This window comes from Triturus cristatus, chromosome 1_1 (genome assembly GCF_964204655.1).
Source record: "Triturus cristatus chromosome 1_1, aTriCri1.1, whole genome shotgun sequence".
In the NCBI taxonomy this organism is placed as follows: Eukaryota; Metazoa; Chordata; class Amphibia; order Caudata; family Salamandridae; genus Triturus; species Triturus cristatus.
The window spans coordinates 1,294,097,316-1,294,121,023 of NC_140579.1; positions in this window are offsets into that span (position 1 = coordinate 1,294,097,316).

A 23,708-nucleotide genomic window follows, 5' to 3' on the forward strand; every position below is an offset into this window, starting at 1 on the left:
CAACACCCCCAGCATGTCCCTCTACACTGCCCGAACACCACTGCACTGCCCAAAACCCTGAAAAACCAGCTCCAGCACGACCCCCTACACTGCCCGAACACAACTGCACTACCCTAAACCCTGAAACACCAGCCCCCGCATGACCCCCTACACTGCCCGAATACCACTGCAATTCCCTAAACCATAAAACACCAGCCCCCGCAGGACCACCTACACTGCCCGAACACCACTGCGCTACCCTAAACCCTGTAACACCAGCCCCCGCTCGACCCCCTACAATTACCGAACACTACTGCGTTGCCCTAAACCCTGAAACACCACCTGCAGCATGACCTCCTACACTGCCCGAACGCCACTACACTGCCCTAAACCCTGAAACACCACCCCAAGCAGGATCCGCTACACTGCCCGAACACCACTGCCCTAAACCCTGAAACACCTCACCCAGCACAACCCTCTACACTGCCCGAATACCACTGCACAACCCTAAACCCTAAATCACCACCCCGCATGACCCCCTACACTACCTGAACACCACCGCACTGCCCAAAACCCTGAACCACCACCCTCTACATGAACCCCTACACTGCCTGAACACCACCGCACTGCCCTAAACCCTAAACCACCAGCCCCAGCACGACCCCTTACACTGCCCGAACACCACTGCACTGCCCTAAACCCTAAAACAGCACCCCCTGCACAACCCCCTACACTGCCCAAACACCACTGCACTGCCCTAAACCCTGAAACACCAGCCCCAGCATGACCCTCTGCACTGCCCGATAACCACTGCATTGCCCTAAACCCTGAAACACCAGCCCCAGCAGGACCCCCTACACTGAACGAATACCACTGCTCTTTCCTAAGCCATCAAACACCAGCCCCCGCACGACCACCTACACTGCCCAAACACCACTGTACTGCCCTAAAACCTGAAACACCAGCCCCTGCACGACCCCCTACGCTTCCCGATCACCACTGTACTGCCTAAAACTCTCAAACACCACCCGCAGCACGACCCCCTACACTGCCCGAACAGCACTACACTGCTCTAAACCCTGAATCACCACCCCAAGCAGGATCCCCTACACTGCCCGAACACCACTGCCCTAAACCCTGAAACACCACACCCAGCACAACCCCCTACACTGCCCGAACACCACTGCACTGCCCTAAACCCTAAATCACCACCCTCGCATGATCCCCTATACTACCTGAACACCACCGTACTGCCCAAAACCCTGAACCACCACCCCCTGCAGGACCCCCTACACTGCCTGAACACCACTGCACTGCCCTAAACCCTAAACCACCAGCCCCAGCACAACCCCCTACACTGCCCAAACACCACTGCACTGCACTGCCCTAAACCCTAAAACAGAACCCCCTGCACGACGCCCTACACTGCCCGAACACCACTGCACTAACCTAAACCCTAAAACACCACTCCCAGAACAACCCCCTACACTGCCCAAACACCACTGCACTGCCCTAAACCCTAAACCACCAGCCCGAGCAAGACCCACTACACTGCCCGAACACCACTGCCCTGCCCTAAACCCTGAAACACCACACCCAGCACGACCCCCTACACTGCCCGAACACCACTGCACTACCCTAAACCCTAAAACACCAGCCCCCGCACGACCCCCTACACTGCCCGAATACCACTGCAATTCCCTAAACCATAAAACACCAGCCCCCGCACGACCACCTAGACTGCCCGAACACCACTGCACTGCCCAAAACCCTGAAAAACCAGCTCCAGCACGACCCCCTACACTGCCCGAACACCACTGCACTACCCTAAACCCTAAAACACCAGCCCCCGCACGACCCCCTACACTGCCCGAATACCACTGCAATTCCCTAAACCATAAAACACCAGCCCCCGCACGACCACCTACACTGCCCGAACACCACTGCGCTGCCCTAAACCCTGTAACACCAGCCCCCGCTCGACCCCCTACAATTACCGAACACCACTGCATTGCCCTAAACCCTGAAACACCACCCGCAGCACGACCTCCTACACTGCCTGAACACCACTACACTGCCCTAATCCCTGAAACATCACCCCAAGCAGGATCCGCTACACTGCCCGAACACCACTGCCCTAAACCCTGAAACACCACACCCAGCACAACCCCCTACACTGCCTGAATACCACTTCACTACCCTAAACCCTAAAACAGCAGCCCCTGCGCGATTCCCTACACTGCCCGAACATCTCTGCATTACCCTAAACCCTAAAACACCACTCCCAGCACGACCTCCTATATTGCCCAAACACTACTGCACTGCCCTAAACCCTAAACCACCAGCCCCAGCACGACCCACTACACTGCCCGAACATCACTGCACTGCCCTAAACCCTGAAACACAACTCCCAGCACGACCCCCCATACTACCCGAACACCACTGCACTGCCCTAAACCCTAAAACACCACCCCCAGCATGACCCCCTACACTTCCCGAAAACCTCTGCACTGCCCAAAAGCCTAAACCCCCCCCAGCATGACCCCCTACACTGCCCGAACACCACTGCCCTGCCCTAAACCCTGAAACACCACATCCAGCACGACCCCCTACACTGCCCGAACATCACTGCACTGCCCTAAACCCTGAAACACAACTCCCAGCACGACCTCCTACACTACCCGAACACCACTGCACTGCCCTAAACCCTAAAACACCACCCCCAGCATGACCCCCTACACTTCCCGAAAACCTCTGCACTGCCCAAAAGCCTAAACCCCCCCCCCCAGCATGACCCCCTACACTGCCCGAACACCACTGCACTGGCTTAAACCCTGAAACACCACCCCCAGCACGACCCCCTATACTGCCCAAACAACACTGCCCTAAAACCTGAAACACCACCGCTAACAAGAACCCCTACACTGCCCGAACATCTCTGCATTACCCTAAACCCTAAAACACCACTCCCAGCACGACCTCCTATATTGCCCAAACACTACTGCACTGCCCTAAACCCTAAACCACCAGCCCCAGCACGACCCACTACACTGCCCGAACATCACTGCACTGCCCTAAACCCTGAAACACAACTCCCAGCACGACCCCCCATACTACCCGAACACCACTGCACTGCCCTAAACCCTAAAACACCACCCCCAGCATGACCCCCTACACTTCCCGAAAACCTCTGCACTGCCCAAAAGCCTAAACCCCCCCCCAGCATGACCCCCTACACTGCCCGAACACCACTGCCCTGCCCTAAACCCTGAAACACCACATCCAGCACGACCCCCTACACTGCCCGAACATCACTGCACTGCCCTAAACCCTGAAACACAACTCCCAGCACGACCCCCTACACTACCCGAACACCACTGCACTGCCCTAAACCCTAAAACACCACCCCCAGCATGACCCCCCTACACTTCCCGAAAACCTCTGCACTGCCCAAAAGCCTAAACCCCCCCCCAGCATGACCCCCTACACTGCCCGAACACCACTGCACTGGCTTAAACCCTGAAACACCACCCCCAGCACGAACCCCTATACTGCCCAAACAACACTGCCCTAAAACCTGAAACACCACCGCTAACAAGAACCCCTACACTGCCCGAACATCTCTGCCCTAAACCTGGAAACACTACCCCCAGCACGACCCTCTACACTGCCCGAACACCACTGCACTGCCCTAAACCCTGAAACACCACACGCAGCACAACCCTCTACACTGCCCGAATACCACTGCACTACCCTAAACCCAAAATCACCACCCCGCATGACCCGCTACACTACCTGAACACCACCGCACTGCCCAAAACCCTGAACCATCACCCTCTGCATGACCCCCTACACTGCCCGAACACCACTGCACTGCCCTAAACCCTAAAACAGCACCCCCTGCACGACGCCCTACACTGCCGGAACACCACTGCACTACCCTAAACCCTGAAACACCAGCCCCAGCAAGACCCTCTGCACTGCCCGATAACCGCGAGCATTGCCCTAAACCCTTAAACACGAGCCCCAGCATGACCCCTACACTGAACGAATACCACTGCAATTCCCTAAACCATCAAACACCAGCCCCCGCACGACCACCTACACTGCCCAAACACAACTGTACTGCCCTAAAACCTGAAACACCAGCCCCCGCACGACCCCCTACACTTCCCGAACACCACTGTACTTGCCAAAACTCTCAAACACCACCCGCAGCACGACCCCCTACACTGCCCGAACACTACTACACTGCTCTAAACCCTGAAAGACCACCCCAAGCAGGATCCCCTACACTGCCCCAACACCACTGCCCTAAACCCTGAAACACCACACCCAGCACAACCCCCTACACTGCCCGAACACCACTGCACTGCCCTCAACCCTAAATCACCACCCTCGCATGATCCCCTATACTACCTGAACACCACCGCACTGCCCAAAACCCTGAACCACCACCCCCTGCAGGACCCCCTACACTGCCCGAGCACCACTGCACTCCCCTAAACCCTAAAACAGCACCCCCTGCACGACGCCCTACACTGCCCGAACACCACTGCACTGCCCTAAACCCTAAAACACCACTCCCAGCACAACCCCCTACACTGCCCAAACACCACTGCACTGCCCTAAACCACCAGCCCGAGCAAGACCCACTACACTGCCCTGCCCTAAACCCTGAAACACCACACCCAGCACGACCCACTACACTGCCCGAATACCACTGCAATTCCCTAAACCATAAAACACCAGCCCCCGCACGACCACCTACTCTGCCCGAACACCACTGCACTGCCCAAAACCCTGAAAAACCAGCTTCAGCACGACCCCCTACACTGCCCGAACACCACTACATTACCCTAAACCCTGAAACACCAGCCCCCGCACGACCCCCTACACTGCCCGAATACCACTGCAATTCCCTAAACCATAAAACACCAGCCCCCGCACGACCACCTGCACTGCCCGAACACCACTACGCTGCCCTAAACCCTGAAACACCAGCCCCCGCTCGACCCCCTACAATTACCTAACACCACTGCGTTGCCCTAAACCCTGAAACACCACCCGCAGCACGACCTCCTACACTGCCTGAACACCACTACACTGCCCTAATCCCTGAAACACCACCCCAAGCAGGATCCGCTACACTGCCCGAACACCACTGCCCTAAAACCTGAAACACCACACCCAACCCTCTACACTGCCCGAATACCACTGCACTACCCTAAACCCTAAATCACTACCCCCGCATGACTCCCTACACTACCTGAACACCACCGCACTGCCCAAAACCCTGAACCACCACCCTCTGCATGACGCCCTACACTGCCTGAACACCACTGCACTGCCCTAAACCCTAAAACAGCACCCCCTGCACGATGCCCTACACTGCCCGTACACAACTGCACTACCCTAAACCCTAAAACACCTCTCCCAGCACAACCCCCTACACTTCCCAAACACCACTGCACTGCCCTAAACCCTGAAACACCAGCCCCAGCACAACCCTCTGCACTGCCCGATAACCACTGCATTGCCCTAAACCCTGAAACACCAGCCCCAGCATGACCCCCTACACTGAACGAATACCACTGCAATTCCCTAAACCATCAAACACCAGCCCCCGCACGACCACCTACACTGCCCAAACACCACTGTACTGCCCTAAAACCTGAAACACCACCCGCAGCACGACCCCCTACACTGCCCGAACACCAATACACTGTTCTAAACCCTGAAACACCACCCCAAACAGGATCCCCTACACTGCCCGAACACCACTGCCCTAAACCCTGAAACACCACACCCAGCACAACCCCCTACACTGCCCGAAAACCACTGCACTGCCTAAACCCTAAATCACCACCCTTGCATGATCCCCTATACTACCTGAACACCACCGCACTGCCCAAAACCCTGAACCACCAACCCCTGCAGGACCCCTACACTGCCCGAACACCACTGCCCTGCCCTAAACCCTGAAACACCACACCCAGCACGACCCACTACACTGCCCGAATACCACTGCAATTCCCTAAACCATAAAACACCAGCCCCCGCACGACCACCTACACTGCCCGAACACCACTGCGCTGCCCTAAACCCTGAAACACCAGCCCCCGCTCGACCCCCCACCAATTACCGAACACCACTGCGTTGCCCTAAACCCTGAAACACCACCTGCAGCACGACCTCCTACACTGCCCGAACACCACTACACTGCCCTAAACCCTGAAACACCACCCCAAGCAGGATCCGCTACACTGCCCGAACACCACTGCCCTAAACCCTGAAACACCACACCCAGCACAACCCCCTACACTGCCCGAATACCAGTGCACTACCCTAAACCCTAAATCACCTCCCCCGCATGACGCCCTACACTACCTGAACACCACCGCACTGCCCAAAACCCTGAACCACCACCCTCTGCATGACCCCCTACACTGCCTGAACACCACCACACTGCCCTAAACCACCAGCCCCAGCACGACCCCTTACACTGCCCGAACACCACTGCACTGCCCTAAACCCTAAAACAGCACCCTCTGCACGACGCCCTACACTGCCCGAACACCACTGCACTACCCTAAACCACCACTCCCAGCACAACCCCCTACACTGCCCAAACACCACTGCACTGCCCTAAACCCTGAAACACCAGCCCCAGCACGACCCTCTGCACTGCCCGATAACCACTGCATTGCCCTAAACCCTGAAACACCAGCCCCAGCATGACCCCCTACACTGAACGAATACCACTGCAATTCCCTAAACCATCAAACACCAGCCCCGCACGACCCCCTACACTTCCCAAACACCACTGTACTGCCCAAAACTCTCAAACACCACCCGCAGCATGACCCCTACACTGCCCGAACACCACTACACTGCTCTAAACCCTGAAACACCACCCCAAGCAGGATCCCCCTACAGTGCCCGAACACCACTGCCCTAAACCCTGAAACACCACACCCAGCACAACCCCCTACACTGCCCGAACACCACTGCACTGCCCTAAACCCTAAATCACCACCCTCTCATGATCCCCTATACTACCTGAACACCACCGCACTGCCCAAATCCCTGAACCACCACCCCCTGCAGGACCCCCTACACTGCCTGAACACCACCCCACTGCCCTAAACCCTAAACCACCAGCCCCAGCACAACCCCCTACACTGCCCGAACACCACTGCACTAACCTAAACCCTAAAACACCACTCCCAGCACAACCCCCTACACTGCCCAAACACCACTGCACTGCCCTAAACCCTAAACCACCAGCCCGAGCAAGACCCACTACACTGCCCAAACACCACTGCCCTGCCCTAAACCCTGAAACACCACACCCAGCACGACCCCCTACACTGCCCAAACACCACTGCACTGCCCTAAACCCTGAAACACCAGCCCCCGCACGAACCCCTACACTGCCTGAACACCACCACACTGCCCTAAACCACCAGCCCCAGCACGACCCCTTACACTGCCCGAACACCACTGCACTGCCCTAAACCCTAAAACAGCACCCTCTGCACGACGCCCTACACTGCCCGAACACCACTGCACTACCCTAAACCCTAAAACACCACTCCCAGCACAACCCCCTACACTGCCCAAACACCACTGCACTGCCCTAAACCCTGAAACACCAGCCCCAGCACGACCCTCTGCACTGCCCGATAACCACTGCATTGCCCTAAACCCTGAAACACCAGCCCCAGCATGACCCCCTACACTGAACGAATACCACTGCAATTCCCTAAACCATCAAACACCAGCCCCGCACGACCACCTACACTCCCAAACACCACTGTACTGCCCTAACACCTGAAACACCAGCCCCTGCACGACCCCCTACACTTCCCAAACACCACTGTACTGCCCAAAACTCTCAAACACCACCCGCAGCATGACCCCTACACTGCCCGAACACCACTACACTGCTCTAAACCCTGAAACACCACCCCAAGCAGGATCCCCCTACAGTGCCCGAACACCACTGCCCTAAACCCTGAAACACCACACCCAGCACAACCCCCTACACTGCCCGAGCACCACTGCACTGCCCTAAACCCTAAATCACCACCCTCTCATGATCCCCTATACTACCTGAACACCACCGCACTGCCCAAATCCCTGAACCACCACCCCCTGCAGGACCCCCTACACTGCCTGAACACCACCGCACTGCCCTAAACCCTAAACCACCAGCCCCAGCACAACCCCCTACACTGCCCGAACACCACTGCACTAACCTAAACCCTAAAACACCACTCCCAGCACAACCCCCTACACTGCCCAAACACCACTGCACTGCCCTAAACCCTAAACCACCAGCCCGAGCAAGACCCACTACACTGCCCAAACACCACTGCCCTGCCCTAAACCCTGAAACACCACACCCAGCACGACCCCCTACACTGCCCAAACACCACTGCACTGCCCTAAACCCTGAAACACCAGCCCCCGCACGAACCCCTACACTGCCTGAACACCACCACACTGCCCTAAACCACCAGCCCCAGCACGACCCCTTACACTGCCCGAACACCACTGCACTGCCCTAAACCCTAAAACAGCACCCTCTGCACGACGCCCTACACTGCCCGAACACCACTGCACTACCCTAAACCCTAAAAAACCACTCCCAGCACAACCCCCTACACTGCCCAAACACCACTGCACTGCCCTAAACCCTGAAACACCAGCCCCAGCACGACCCTCTGCACTGCCCGATAACCACTGCATTGCCCTAAACCCTGAAACACCAGCCCCAGCATGACCCCCTACACTGAACGAAAACCACTGCAATTCCCTAAACCATCAAACACCAGCCCCGCACGACCACCTACACTCCCAAACACCACTGTACTGCCCTAACACCTGAAACACCAGCCCCTGCACGACCCCCTACACTTCCCAAACACCACTGTACTGCCCAAAACTCTCAAACACCACCCGCAGCATGACCCCTACACTGCCCGAACACCACTACACTGCTCTAAACCCTGAAACACCACCCCAAGCAGGATCCCCCTACAGTGCCCGAACACCACTGCCCTAAACCCTGAAACACCACACCCAGCACAACCCCCTACACTGCCCGAACACCACTGCACTGCCCTAAACTCTAAATCACCACCCTCTCATGATCCCCTATACTACCTGAACACCACCGCACTGCCCAAATCCCTGAACCACCACCCCCTGCAGGACCCCCTACACTGCCTGAACACCACCGCACTGCCCTAAACCCTAAACCACCAGCCCCAGCACAACCCCCTACACTGCCCGAACACCACCGCACTAACCTAAACCCTAAAACACCACTCCCAGCACAACCCCCTACACTGCCCAAAACCCTAAACCACCAGCCCGAGCAAGACCCACTACACTGCCCAAACACCACTGCCCTGCCCTAAACCCTGAAACACCACACCCAGCACGACCCCCTACACTGCCCAAACACCACTGCACTGCCCTAAACCCTGAAACACCAGCCCCCGCACGAACCCCTACGCTGCCCGAACACCACTGTACTGCCCAAAACCCTGAAACACTACCCCAAGCAGGATCCCCTACATTGCCCGAACACCACTGCCTTAAACCATGAAACAACACCCCCAGCAAGACCCCCTACAGTGCCCAAACACGACTGCCCTAAACACTGAAACACCACACCCGGCACAACCCCCTACAATGCCCGAACACCACTGGACAGCCCTAAAGCCTAAATCACCACCCCGCATGACCACCTACACTACCTGAACACCACCGCACTGCCCAAAACCCAGAACAGCCAACCCCTGCACGACCCCCTACACTGCCTGAACACCACTACACTGCCCTAAACCCTAAACCACCAGCCCCAGCACAACCCCCTACACTGCCCGAACACCACTGCACTGCCCTAAACCCTGAAACACCACACCCAGCACGACCCCCTACACTGCCCGAACATCACTGCACTGCCCTAAACCCTAAAACACCACTCCCAGCACGACCACCTACACTGCCCAAACACCACTGCACTGCCCTAAACCCTAAACCACCAGCCCCAGCACGACCCACTACACTGCCCGAACACCACTGCCCTGCCCTAAACCCTGAAACACCACACCCAGCACGACCCCCTACACTGCCCGAACATCACTGCACTGCCCTAAACCCTGAAACATCTCCCAGCACGACCCCCTACACTACCCGAACACCACTGCACTGCCCTAAACCCTAAAACACCACCCCCAGCATGACCCCCTCCCTACACTTCCCGAAAACCTCTGCACTGCCCAAAAGCCTAAAACACTACTCCTGCACGATGCCCTACACTGCCCGAACACCACTGCACTACCCTAAACCCTAAAACACCACTCCCAGCACAACCCCCTACACTGCCCAAACACCACTGCATTGCCCTAAACCCTGAAACACCGGCCCCAGCATGACCCTCTGCACTGCCCGATAACCACTGCATTGCCCTAAACCCTGAAACACCAGCCCCAGCATGACCCCCTACACTGCCCGAACACCACTGCACTGCCCTAAACCCTGAAACACCACTCCCAGCACGACCCCCTACACTGCCCGAATATCACTGCACTGCCCTAAACCCTGAAACACCACACACAGCACAACCGCCTACACTGCTCGAACACCACTGCACAGCTCTAAACCCTAAATCACCACCCGCATGACACCCTATACTACCTGAACACCACCACACTGCCCAAAACCCTGAACCATCACCCCCTGCACGACCCCCTACACTACCGGAACACCACCACACTGCCCTAAACCCTAAACCAGCAGCCCCAGCACAACCCCCTACACTGCCCGAACACCACTGCACTGCCCTAAACCCTAAAACAGCAACACCTGCATGACACCCTACACTGCCCGAACACTACTGAACTGCCCTAAAACCTAAAATACCACTCCCAGCACGATCCCCTACACTGCCCAAACACCACTGCACTGCCCTAAAGCGTAAACCACCAGCCCCAGCACGACCCGCTACACAGCATGAACATCACTGCACTGACCTAAACCCTGAAACACCACACCCAGCACGACCCCTACACTGCCCGAACATCACTGCACTGTCCTAAACCCTGAAACACCACTCCCAGCATGACCCCCTACACTACCCGAACAACACTGCACTGCCCTAAACCCTGAAACACCACTCCCAGCACGACCCCCTACACTACCCGAACAACACTGCACTGCCCTAAACCACCACCCCCAGCACGACCCCCTACATTGCCCGAAAACCTCTGCACTGCCCAAAAGCCTAAAACACCACCCCCAGCACGACCCCCTACACTGCCCGAACACCACTGCACTGCCTTAAACCCTGAAACACCACCCCCAGCACAACACCCTATACTGCCCGAACAACACTGCCCTAAACCCTGAAACACCACGGCCAACAAGAACCCCTACACTGCCCAAACACCACTGCCCTATACCCGGAAACTCTGCCCCTAGCACAACCCCTACTCTGCCAGAACACCACTGCACTTAACCCTGAAACACCAGCCCCAGCACAACCCCCTACACTGCCCGAACACCACTGCACTGCTCTAAATCCTAAAACACCACCCCCAGCACGACCCCTACACTGCCCGAACACCACTGCTCTGACCTAAACCCTGAAACAACACCTGCAGCACGTCCCTCTACACTGCCCGAACACCACTGCACTGCCCTAAACCCTGAAACACCAGCCCCAGCACGACCCCCTACACTGCCCGAACACCACTGCACTGCCCTAAACCTCAAAAAACCAGCCCCCGCACGACCCTCTACACTGCCCGAACACCACTGCGCTGCCCTAAACCTTAAAACACCTGCCCCCGCTCAACCCTCCAACACTTACCGAACACCACTGCACTAAACCCTGAAACACCAGCCCCCGCATGACCACCTACACTGCCCAAACACCACTGCACTGCCCTAAAACCTGAAACACCAGCCCCTGCACGACCCCCTACTCTGCCAGAACACCACTACACTTCCCTTAACCCTGAAACACCAGCCCCTGCACGACCCCCTACACTGCCCTAACACCACTGTGCTGCCCTAAACCCTAAAACACCACCCCCAGCACGATCCCCTACACAGCCCGAACACCACTGAACTGCGCTAAAGCATGAAACACCACCCCCAGCACGACCTCTTACTCTGCCCGAATAATACTGCTCTGACCTAAACCCTGAAACAACACCCCAGCACTTCCCTCTACACTACCCTAACACCACTACACTGCCCAAAACCCTGAAACACAAGCCCCAGCACGACCCCCTACATTGTCCGAACACCACAGCACTGCCCTAAACCCTGAAACACCAGCCCCCGCACGACCCCCTACACTGGCCGAATACCACTACATTACCCTAAACCCTGAAACACCAGCCCCCGCACGACCCCCTACACTGCCCGAATACCACTGCAATTCCCTAAACCATAAAACACCAGCCCCCGCATGACCACCTGCACTGCCCGAACACCACTACGCTGCCCTAAACCCTGTAACACCAGCCCCCGCTCGACCCCCTACAATTACCGAACACCACTACACTGCCCTAAACCCTGAAACACCACCCCAAGCAGGATCCGCTACACTGCCCGAACACCACTGCCCTAAAACCTGAAACACCACACCCAGCACAACCCTCTACACTGCCCGAATACCACTGCACTACCCTAAACCCTAAATCACCACCCCCGCATGACCCCCTACACTACCTGAACACCACCGCACTGCCCAAAACCCTGAACCACCACCCTCTGCATGACGCCCTACACTGCCTGAACACCACTGCACTGCCCTAAACCCTAAAACAGCACCCCCTGTATGATGCCCTACACTGCCCGAACACAACTGCACTACCCTAAACCCTAAAACACCACTCCCAGCACAACCCCCTACACTTCCCAAACACCACTGCACTAAACCCTGAAACACCAGCCCCAGCACAACCCTCTGCACTGCCCGATAACAACTGCATTGCCCTAAACCCTGAAACACCAGCCCCAGCATGACCCCCTACACTGAACGAATACCACTGCAATTCCCTAAACCATCAAACACCAGCCCCCGCACGACCACCTACACTGCCCAAACAGCACTGTACTGCCCTAAAACCTGAAACACCAGCCCCCGCACGACCCCCTACACTACCCGAACACCACTGCGTTGCCCTAAACCCTGAAACACCACCTGCAGCACGACCTCCTACACTGCCCGAACACCACTGCACTGCCCTAAACCCTAAATCACCACCCTTGCATGATCCCCTATACTACCTGAACACCACCGCACTGCCCAAAAACCTGAACCACCACCCCTTGCAGGACCCCTACACTGCCCGAACACCACTGCCCTGCCCTAAACCCTGAAACCCCACACCCAGCACGACCCACTACACTGCCCGAATACCACTCCAATTCCCTAAACCATAAAACACCAGCCCCCGCACGACCACCTACACTGCCCGAACACCACTGCGCTGCCCTAAACCCTGAAACACCAGCCCCCGCTCGACCCCCTACAATTACCGAACACCACCGCGTTGCCCTAAACCCTGAAACCCCACCTGCAGCACGACCTCCTACACTGCCCGAACACCACTACACTGCCCTAAACCCTGACACACCACCCCAAGCAGGATCCGCTACACTGCCCAACACCACTGCCCTAAACCCTGAAACACCACACCCAGCACAACCCCCTACACTGCCCGAATACCACTGCACTACCCTAAACCCTAAATCACCTCCCCCGCATGACCCCCTACACTACCTGAACATCACCGCACTGCCCAAAACCCTGAACCACCACGCTCTGCATGACCCCCTACACTGCCTGAACACCACAACACTGCCCTAAACCACCAGCCCCAGCACGACCCCTTACACTGCCCGAACACCACTGCACTGCCCTAAACCCTAAAACAGCACCCTCTGCACAACGCCCTACACTGCCCGAACACCACTGCACTACCCTAAATCCTAAAACACCACTCCCAGCACAACCCCCTACACTGCCTGAACACCACCACACTGCCCTAAACCACCAGCCACAGCACGACCCCTTACACTGCCCGAACACCACTGCACTGCCCTAAACCCTAAAACAGCACCCTCTGCACGACGCCCTACACTGCCCGAACACCACTGCACTACCCTAAACCCTAAAACACCACTCCCAGCACAACCTCCTACACTGCCCAAACACCCCTGCACTGCCCTAAACCCTGAAACACCAGCCCCAGCACGACCCTCTGCACTGCCCGATAACCACTGCATTGCCCTAAACCCTGAAACACCAGCCCCAGCATGACCCCCTACACTGAACGAATACCACTGCAATTCCCTAAACCATCACACACCAGCCCCGCACGACCACCTACACTCCCAAACACCACTGTATTGCCCTAACACCTGAAACACCAGCCACTGCACGACCCCCTACGCTTCCCGAACACCACTGTACTGCCCAAAACTCTCAAACACCACCCGCAGCACGACCCCCTACACTGCCCGAACACCACTACACTGCCCTAAACCCTGAAACACCATACCCAGCACAACCCCCTACACTGCCCGAACACCACTGCACTGCCCTAAACCCTAAATCACCACCCTCGCATGATCCCCTATACTACCTGAACACCACCGCACTGCCCAAATCCCTGAACCACCAGCCCCAGCACAACCCCCTACACTGCCCGAACACCACTGCACTGCCCTAAACCCTAAAACAGCACCCCCTGCACGATGCCCTACACTGCCCGAACACCACTGCACTAACCTAAACCCTAAAACACCACTCCCAGCACAACCCCCTACACTGCCCAAACACCACTGCACTGCCCTAAACCCTAAACCACCAGCACGAGCAAGACCCACTACACTGCCCAAACACAACTGCCCTGCCCTAAACCCTGAAACACCACACCCAGCACGACCCCCTACACTGCTCAAACACCACTGCACTGCCCTAAACCCTGAAACACCAGCCCCCGCACGAACCCCTACGCTGCCCGAACACCACTGTACTGCCCTAAACCCTGAAACACCACCCCAAGCAGGATCCCCTACATTGCCCGAACACCACTGCCCTAAACCATGAAACACCACCCCCAGCAAGATCCCCTACAGTGCCCAAACACCACTGCCCTAAACCCTGAAACACCACACCCGGCACAACCCCCTACAATGCCCGAACACCACTGGACAGCCCTAAAGCCTAAATCACCACCCCGCATGACCACCTACACTACCTGAACACTACTGCACTGCCCAAAACCCTGAACAGCCACCCCCTGCACGACCCCCTACACTGCCTGAACACCACTACACTGCCCTAAACCACCAGCCCCAGCACAACCCCCTACACTGCCTGAACACCACTGCACTGCCCTAAACCCTAAAACAGCACCCCCTGCACGATGCCCCACACTGCCCGAACACCACTGCATTACCCTAAACCCTAAAACACCACTCCCAGCACGACCCCCTACACTGCCCAAACACCACTGCACTGCCCTAAACCCTAAACCACCAGCCCCAGCACGACCCACTACACTGCCTGAACACCACTGCCCTGCCCTAAACCCTGAAACACCATACCCAGCATGACCCCCTACACTGCCCGAACATCACTGCACTGCCCTAAACCCTGAAACACCACCCCCAGCATGACCCCCTACACTTCCCGAAAACCTCTGCACTGCCCAAAAGCCTAAAACACCACTCCTGCATGATGCCCTACACTGCCCGGACACCACTGCACTGCCCTAAACCCTGAAACACCAGCCCCAGCATGACCCTCTGCACTGCCCGATAACCACTGCATTGCCCTAAACCCTGCAACACCAGCCCCAGCATGACCCCCTACACTGCCCGAACACCACTGCACTGCCCTAAACCCTGAAACACCACTCACAGCACGACCCCCTACACTACCCCAACACCCCTGCACTCCCCTAAACTCTAAAACACCACACCCAGCACGACCAACTACACTGCCCGAATATCACTGCACTGCCCTAAACCCTGAAACACCACCCCAGCAAGACCCCCATAGTACCCGAACACCACTGCCCTAAACCCTGAGACACCACACACAGCACAACCGCCTACACTGCTCGAACACCACTGCACAGCTCTAAACCCTAAATCACCACCCCCGCATGACACCCTATACTACCTGAACACCACCACACTGCCCAAAACCCTGAACCATCACCCCCTGCATGACCCCCTACACTACCGGAACACCACCGCACTGCCCTAAACCCTAAACCACCAGCCCCAGCACAACCCCCTACGCTGCCCGAACACCACTGTACTGCCCTAAACCCTGAAACACCACCCCAAGCAGGATCCCCTACATTGCCCGAACACCACTGCCCTAAACCATGAAACACCACCCCCAGCAAGACCCCCTACAGTGCCCAAACACCACTGCCCTAAACCCTGAAACACCACACCCGGCACAACCCCCTACAATGCCCGAACACCACTGGACAGCCCTAAAGCCTAAATCACCACCCCGCATGACCACCTACACTACCTGAACACCACCGCACTGCCCAAAACCCTGAACAGCCACCCCCTGCACGACCCCCTACACTGCCTGAACACCACTACACTGCCCTAAACCACCAGCCCCAGCACAAACCCCTACACTGCCCGAACACCACTGCACTGCCCTAAACCCTAAAACAGCACCCCCTGCACGACCCCCTACACTACCCGAACACCACTGCACTGCCCTAAACCCTGAAACACCACTCCCAGCACGACCCCCTACACTACCCGAACACCACTGCACTGCCCTAAACCCTAAAACACCACCCCCAGCATGACCCCTACACTTCCCGAAAACCTCTGCACTGCCCAAAAGCCTAAAACACCACTCCTGCACGATGCCCTACACTGCCCGAACACCACTGCACTACCCTAAACCCTAAAACACCACTCCCAGCACTACCCCCTACACTGCCCAAACACCACTGCACTGCCCTAAACCCTGAAACACCAGCCCCAGCATGACCCTCTGCACTGCCCGATAACCACTGCATTGCCCTAAACCCTGAAACACCAGCCCCAGCATGACCCCCTACACTGCCCGAACACCACTGCACTGCCCTAAACCCTGAAACACCACACCCAGCACGACCAACTACACTGCCCGAACACCACTGCCCTAAACCCTGAAACACCACACACAGCACAACCGCCTACACTGCTCGAACACCACTGCACAGCTCTAAACCCTAAATCACCACCCCCGCATGACACCCTATACTACCTGAACACCACCACACTGCCCAAAACCCTGAACCATCACCCCCTGCATGACCCCCTACACTACCGGAACACCACCGCACTGCCCTAAACCCTAAACCACCAGCCCCAGCACGACCCGCTACACTGCATGAACATCACTGCACTGCCCTAAACCCTGAAACACCACACCCAGCACAACCCCTACACTGCCCGAACATCACTGCACTGTCCTAAACCCTGAAACACCACTCCCAGCACGACCCCCTACACTACCCGAACACTGCACTGCCCTAAACCCTGAAACACCACTCCCAGCACGACCCCCTACACTACCTGAACACTGCACTGCCCTAAACCCTAAAAAACCACCCCCAGCACGACCCCCTACATTGCCCGAAAACCTCTGCACTGCCCAAAAGCCTAAAACACCACCCCCAGCACGACCCCCTACACTGCCCGAATACCACTGCACTGCCTTAAACCCTGAAACACCACCCCCAGAACAACACCCTATACTGCCCGAACAACACTGCCCTAAACCCTGAAACACCACTGCCAACAAGAACCCCTACACTGCCCGAACACCACTGCCCTAAACCCGGAAACTCTGCCCCTAGCACAACCCCCTACTCTGCCAGAACACCACTGCACTGCCCTTAACCCTGAAACACAAGACCCAGCACGCCCCTCTACACTGTCCGAACACCACTGCACTGCCCTAAATCCTAAAGCACCACCCCAGCACGACCCCTACACTGCCCAAACACCACTGCCCTGCCCTAAACCCTGAAACACCACCCCCAGCACGACCTCTTACTCTGCCCGAACACCACTGCTCTGACCTAAACCCTGAAACAACACCCGCAGCACGTCCCTCTACACTGCCCGAACACCACTGTACTGGCCAAAACCCTGAAACCAGCTCCAGCACGACCCGCTACACTGCCTGAACACCACTGCACTGCCCTAAACCCTGAAACACCAGCCCCAGCGCGACCCCCTACACTGCCCGAACACCACTGCACTGCCCTAAACCCTGAAACAGCAGCCCCAGCACGACCCCCTACACTGCCCGAACACCACTGCACTGCCCTAAACCTTAAAAAACCAGCCCCCGCACGCCCCCCTACACTGCCCGAACACCACTGCGCTGCCCTAAACCTTAAAACACCTTCCCCCGCTCAACCCTCCAACACTTACCGAACACCACTGCACTGCCCTAAACCCTGAAACACCAGCCCCCGCATGACCACCTACACTGCCCAACCACTGCACTGCCCTAAAACCTGAAACACCAGCCCCTGCACGACCCCCTACTCTGCCAGAACACCACTACACTTCCCTAAAACCTGAAACACCAGCCCCTGCACGACCCTCTACACTGCCCGAACACCACTGTACTGCCCTAAACCCTAAAACACCACCCCCAGCACGATCCCCTACACAGCCCGAACACCACTGAACTGCCCTAAAGCATGAAACACCACCCCCAGCACGACCTCTTACTCTGCCCAAATACTACTGCTCTGACCTAAACCCTGAAACAACACCCCAGCACTTCCCTCTACACTACCCGAACACCACAGCACTGCCCTAAACCCTGAAACACAAACCCCAGCACGACCCTCTACACTGCCCGAACACCACTGCACTGCCCTAAACCTTAAAACACCAGCCCCCGCACGACCACCTACACTGCCCAAAAACCACTGCGCTGCCCTAAACCCTGTAACACCAGCCCCCGTATGACCCCCTACACTTACCGAACACCATAACGCTGCACTAAACCCTGAAACACCAGCCCCCGCACGACCTACACTGCCCAAACACCACTGCACTGCCCTAAACCCTGAAACACCAGCCCCCGCACGACCCCCTACACTGCCCGAACACCACTGCACTGCCTTAAACCCTGAAACACCACCTGTAGGAGAGTAGGGTCTGCTATCCTATGGTCACCCCAAATTTTTGCTTTTTGCTTCACTGGTTTTTGACATATTGAGGCTGTGGGCCTGCCAATCAGACCCCCAGCCTGCTGTTCTCTCTACTAAATTAAAACTATGCACCCTAGGTGCATAACCAATTGGAAGTGGATCACCCTGTCAGCCCCTGTACCAGTGTACACTAGGTACCCAGGGCATTGGTGTACCCAAGGCCTGCCAGGGGCTGCAGCATGTATTATGCCACCCCAGGCTTGGCCTAACAATCTGACACAACTGGCTGATCACTCAGCTGGGGTAAGTTGGTGTAATCACCTCTTACTTAGGTGTAGTATACCTATACCTAACCTTAAATGGGACACCTGGTAACCTCTAAGTCACTCCTATGGCAGGCCTTAACAATCCTGAAGGCAGAGGGCTTGGTTCCATGTGAGATGGTGCTCTGGCATGAGCTGAGCCTGTCTGCAGTGGTCGGAACAACTTCCTTCTACTGTTTCCAGATATCGTCATACCATATACTCTTAAGTGCATTATGAACCTCGCGGTTAAATGCTATCTTTGGTTTGGCTTTATCAAAACATGTCGAGTAAGGTGTCATACGAATTGGAATACTAACCCCTCGCCAATTCTGGCGACGGGGTTAGCATTCCACCCTTCTAGAGGGACACGACATGTACAGTACCTGAAACCCGGGTAAAATCAGACATAGCCTCAGCTCCACAAAATGGATGCTGCCACCACAGACACAAGTCTGCCCTCCTGCTGCTGGGAGTCCTTCCAGCTTGGGAGGTGTGGACAAAGGGTTTCCTGCCAGGGGAGGTGCGTGCACCACCCCAGACAGGATTTTGTGTATTGGTCAGGTAGGGCTTGAAAGAAACCAGACATGCCTGTGGCTCACAAGGAGCCTCGGTGCATATGCCAGTTCAAACCGGTCCTGGGGCACACCAGTCCCGGGCCTGGGGCGAGCTGGACAAAGGATTGGGGGTGTAACCACCCCCCTTCCTGGTCCCACCCATAGGGAGGGACCTAGCAGGTAGTCCGGCCCCTAGAATCCGCTTAAAGGTAGGAGCTGTGTCCTAAGACTTCAGACATCCTGGAATCAACTTGAAACTAAGAAGAAGACGGGAACTTCGACATTCTGCTGCACAGAAGACTGAAGAAAATCTCCCCTGTGGTCAGGGAGTGACCACCTTGCTAACGCAAGCACCATCCAGCGAATCACCGTCTGCTTTGCCGCCGCCTCCCGCCGGAGCCCGAGCCCAGAGACTGACAAGACCTGGACCTCCAGACCTCTCACCGCCCGATCCACAGTCCCTGAAAAGAGGAGACCCGTGGAGGCACCGAGACACGTGGAGCCAGCCATCTTGGAACGACTACGACAAGCTGACCAGTGCAACAACCGAGGCTCCCTCCAAGTTGTGCTTTGGGTCCTGAGAAGCCCAACCCTCGAGCAGCATCTGCACCAAAGGTGAGCCCTCCAGCATCTCCACGATCTGCGTGGGGCCCTTCTGCATTTTGCCACTCGACGCGCCTAACCGGTTGCTGGCCCGCTGGCTAGTGGCCATCTTGGCGACGAAATCTATGACAAACACCGCTGGTCTGGTTGCTCCAGACTGGCCCTTGCTCCCCTCCAAAGGAGCAATCCCTCTGACCTTGCTGGTCAGAACCAACAGCTTAAACTCCTTGCCTACAACAATTGCTTTTGCCAAGGCTTGTTTGCTTCGATCAAGTCGCCGACACCGCCGACAGCGAGAGCCTGCGTGGGACAGCTCGTGACTCGACTCCTGGACGTCGTCGACCTTCAGGGACCACGTGGCTGCAGAGTCAAGCTACACCTTCCTTCCTGTTTGCACCCGACATCGCCTGGTACCCACCTGGTGCCACGCTGGTCACTGGCTAGTGACTGTGAACACTGTCCCCTCTGCTTACAGGTCTTCAACATCTCCGATCCACTCTTGGATCCACTGCATCTCTTCCCGACCGACCGCCTGCAGCACTTTTGTCTACAGGCCCCACGGAACAGATAGAAGAAACCCGACGCACTTCGAGGCCTATGCACCCGCTTCCTGTGGGTGAGGTAAAGCTGGCACACCTGTGCCCATGTGTAGTAATACATCTCTAGTGCCTGTGTTCCAAATCTTAAGTTCCTAGGTCATCCGGAAGATTCCTTTTGCAGTAACTTTGTACTTTTTACGCACCCATTGAAACCTATGGGAGCCCGCGTGTGACTATTTGCTCTGCACACGCCACCCGTGGACCTCCTGGTCACTAACTGACGTTAGCTCCTTGTAGGCCCAGCGATTCTAGAGGCCCTAGGCCTTTTCCCTTTTCTGTTCGTGGTACTTATACCACTATTTTAGTATATGGTTCGAGTGGCCACCAGGGCCTATCCATATAAAGTGCAACTTCTGTGTATTCTGTGATAATCTTGTTTGACGATTTGTGCTCCTGTGCTCATAAAGAGACTAGGGGTACTTTGAGAAATAAATACATATATATTTTGAATATATATCTGTGTGGTGTCCTTTCATTGGTATAAAAGGGGGTTACTATTGGTAAAACAGCTTGCTTAACACGCATCACGAGTTTAGCCTCAAAGACTGCTTAGCCTACGCTACCACTAGGGCAGCTAGTCCAAAAAGGTTGACTTACAACCACACCATAAGGGTTGCTTGGCATGGTACAAGGTGGTCACTAGAACTAGTGAACAGCATATACCAGGCCAACTTCTCACATTGGTGAGCAGCGGTTGGATTTGAGCTTGCTGTGTTTTACCATTGTAATCTCTTGGTTACCAATTGAAAGATCACATAGGTACCTGTAGGTACATATAAAACAAGATTAGATATACTTAAGTTCTACTGAACTTAGTTGTTGTAGAGCAAAGGGAGTAGCACACCCTGACTACAACTACTAGATAGGTTTAGTAGGTAAACCCAAGTGTAGGTAGATTGCAACACATCCACCCACACTTAAGAGCAATGGCCGGGGCAGAGGGGTCCACTGTACCCATCTCTGTTGAGAGTGACCCCCAGAGGGCACCATCCAGCTTTGCTACCCTTAATCAGAATGAGCTCAGGCATTTGGCAACTCTTAGAGGCCTTAAACAGCCCAAGAACCCAAACTCTGCTGAGCTCAGAGAGCTCTTACAGAATGATGAGAATCAGAGAGCACTCAAGAAAGCTTCCCAGTTAGCCCCCTTAGGGACAGGAACAGGAGGCCCCCCTTCTAAAGATGCCACTGAAGTACCCCTTCCCAATAGTCACCCCTTAGATGGGATGCCTACCACAGAGGATGAGAGTGAAAAGGATACTGACAGTAGTGAGGATGAAGGGAGAACTAGCCCAGTGCCAAGTATTATACTTGGCCCAGCTAAACCAAGGCTATTGGGGACTGACAGTGGGTTCAACCCACTGGATCTCCCCAGTGGACTTAACACAGGGCTTGGAAGGCAAAGGAATCGCTCAGGTGACTCCAATGCTTCCCATGGCTCTAGAGGCTCTCAAGGTCACTCCAGGAGAAGGATGACCACCCCTCAGAGGAGGGAACATGAGGCCAAGATGCAAGAGGCTCAGCTGAGGATCAGGAAGCAGGAGCTAGAAGTAGCCCTGATGGAAGAGAAACTTAGCAAGGCTAGACAGCATAAAGAGAGTGGGTCTATACCCACTGGTGGCAGCATTGTCCCTAAGGACAAAGATAGGGTCTTTGACAATAGGAACCTGTCTAAGGTTGTGCCCCCCTACAAAAGTGGGGATGACATCCACAAATGGATAACTGCTCTTGAGAGAGCCTGCAAAGTACAGCAGGTTCCTGAAGACCAGTGGGCAGCAATCCTCTGGCTCTCCTTTGAAGGAAGAGGCAGAGACAGACTCCTCACTGTTAGAGAAGAGGATGTCAGAAACTACAGAGTCCTGAAGAGTGTTCTGGTAGATGGGTTAGGCTTAACCACTGAACAGTACAGGTTAATGTTCAGAGACACCCAAAAGACACAGACTCAGGACTGGTCTGAATACATTGAATGTGCCACTAAGGCTTTGGAGGGTTGGTTGCTGGGAAGTAAGGTATCTGATTTTACAGGATTGTATAATTTGATGATGAGAGAGCAGATTTTAAATAACTGTCAAAACCAGCAACTGCATCAACACTTGGTTGACTCTGATCTGACCTCTCCCCAAGAATTGGGAAAGAAGGCAGACAAATGGGTCAGAACCAGGGTTAAGCAAAAGAACCAGAACCAGGGCCAAGGGGGTGATCAGAAGAAAACAGACCAAAAGGGTGGAGATCAGAAACCTAAAGACCAGAAGTCTTCAACAGGGCCCCAAACTACTACTAAGGAGGGTGGGTCCCAACAGTCCAAAAAGAAGAAAGAAGGTCAGAAGAAACCCTGGTGCAATCATTGTAAAAATACAACTCACTGGACTAGTGATTGCAAAAAGGGTGGAGCCCCCAACACTGTTGCCCCTAAGGCACCTGCTC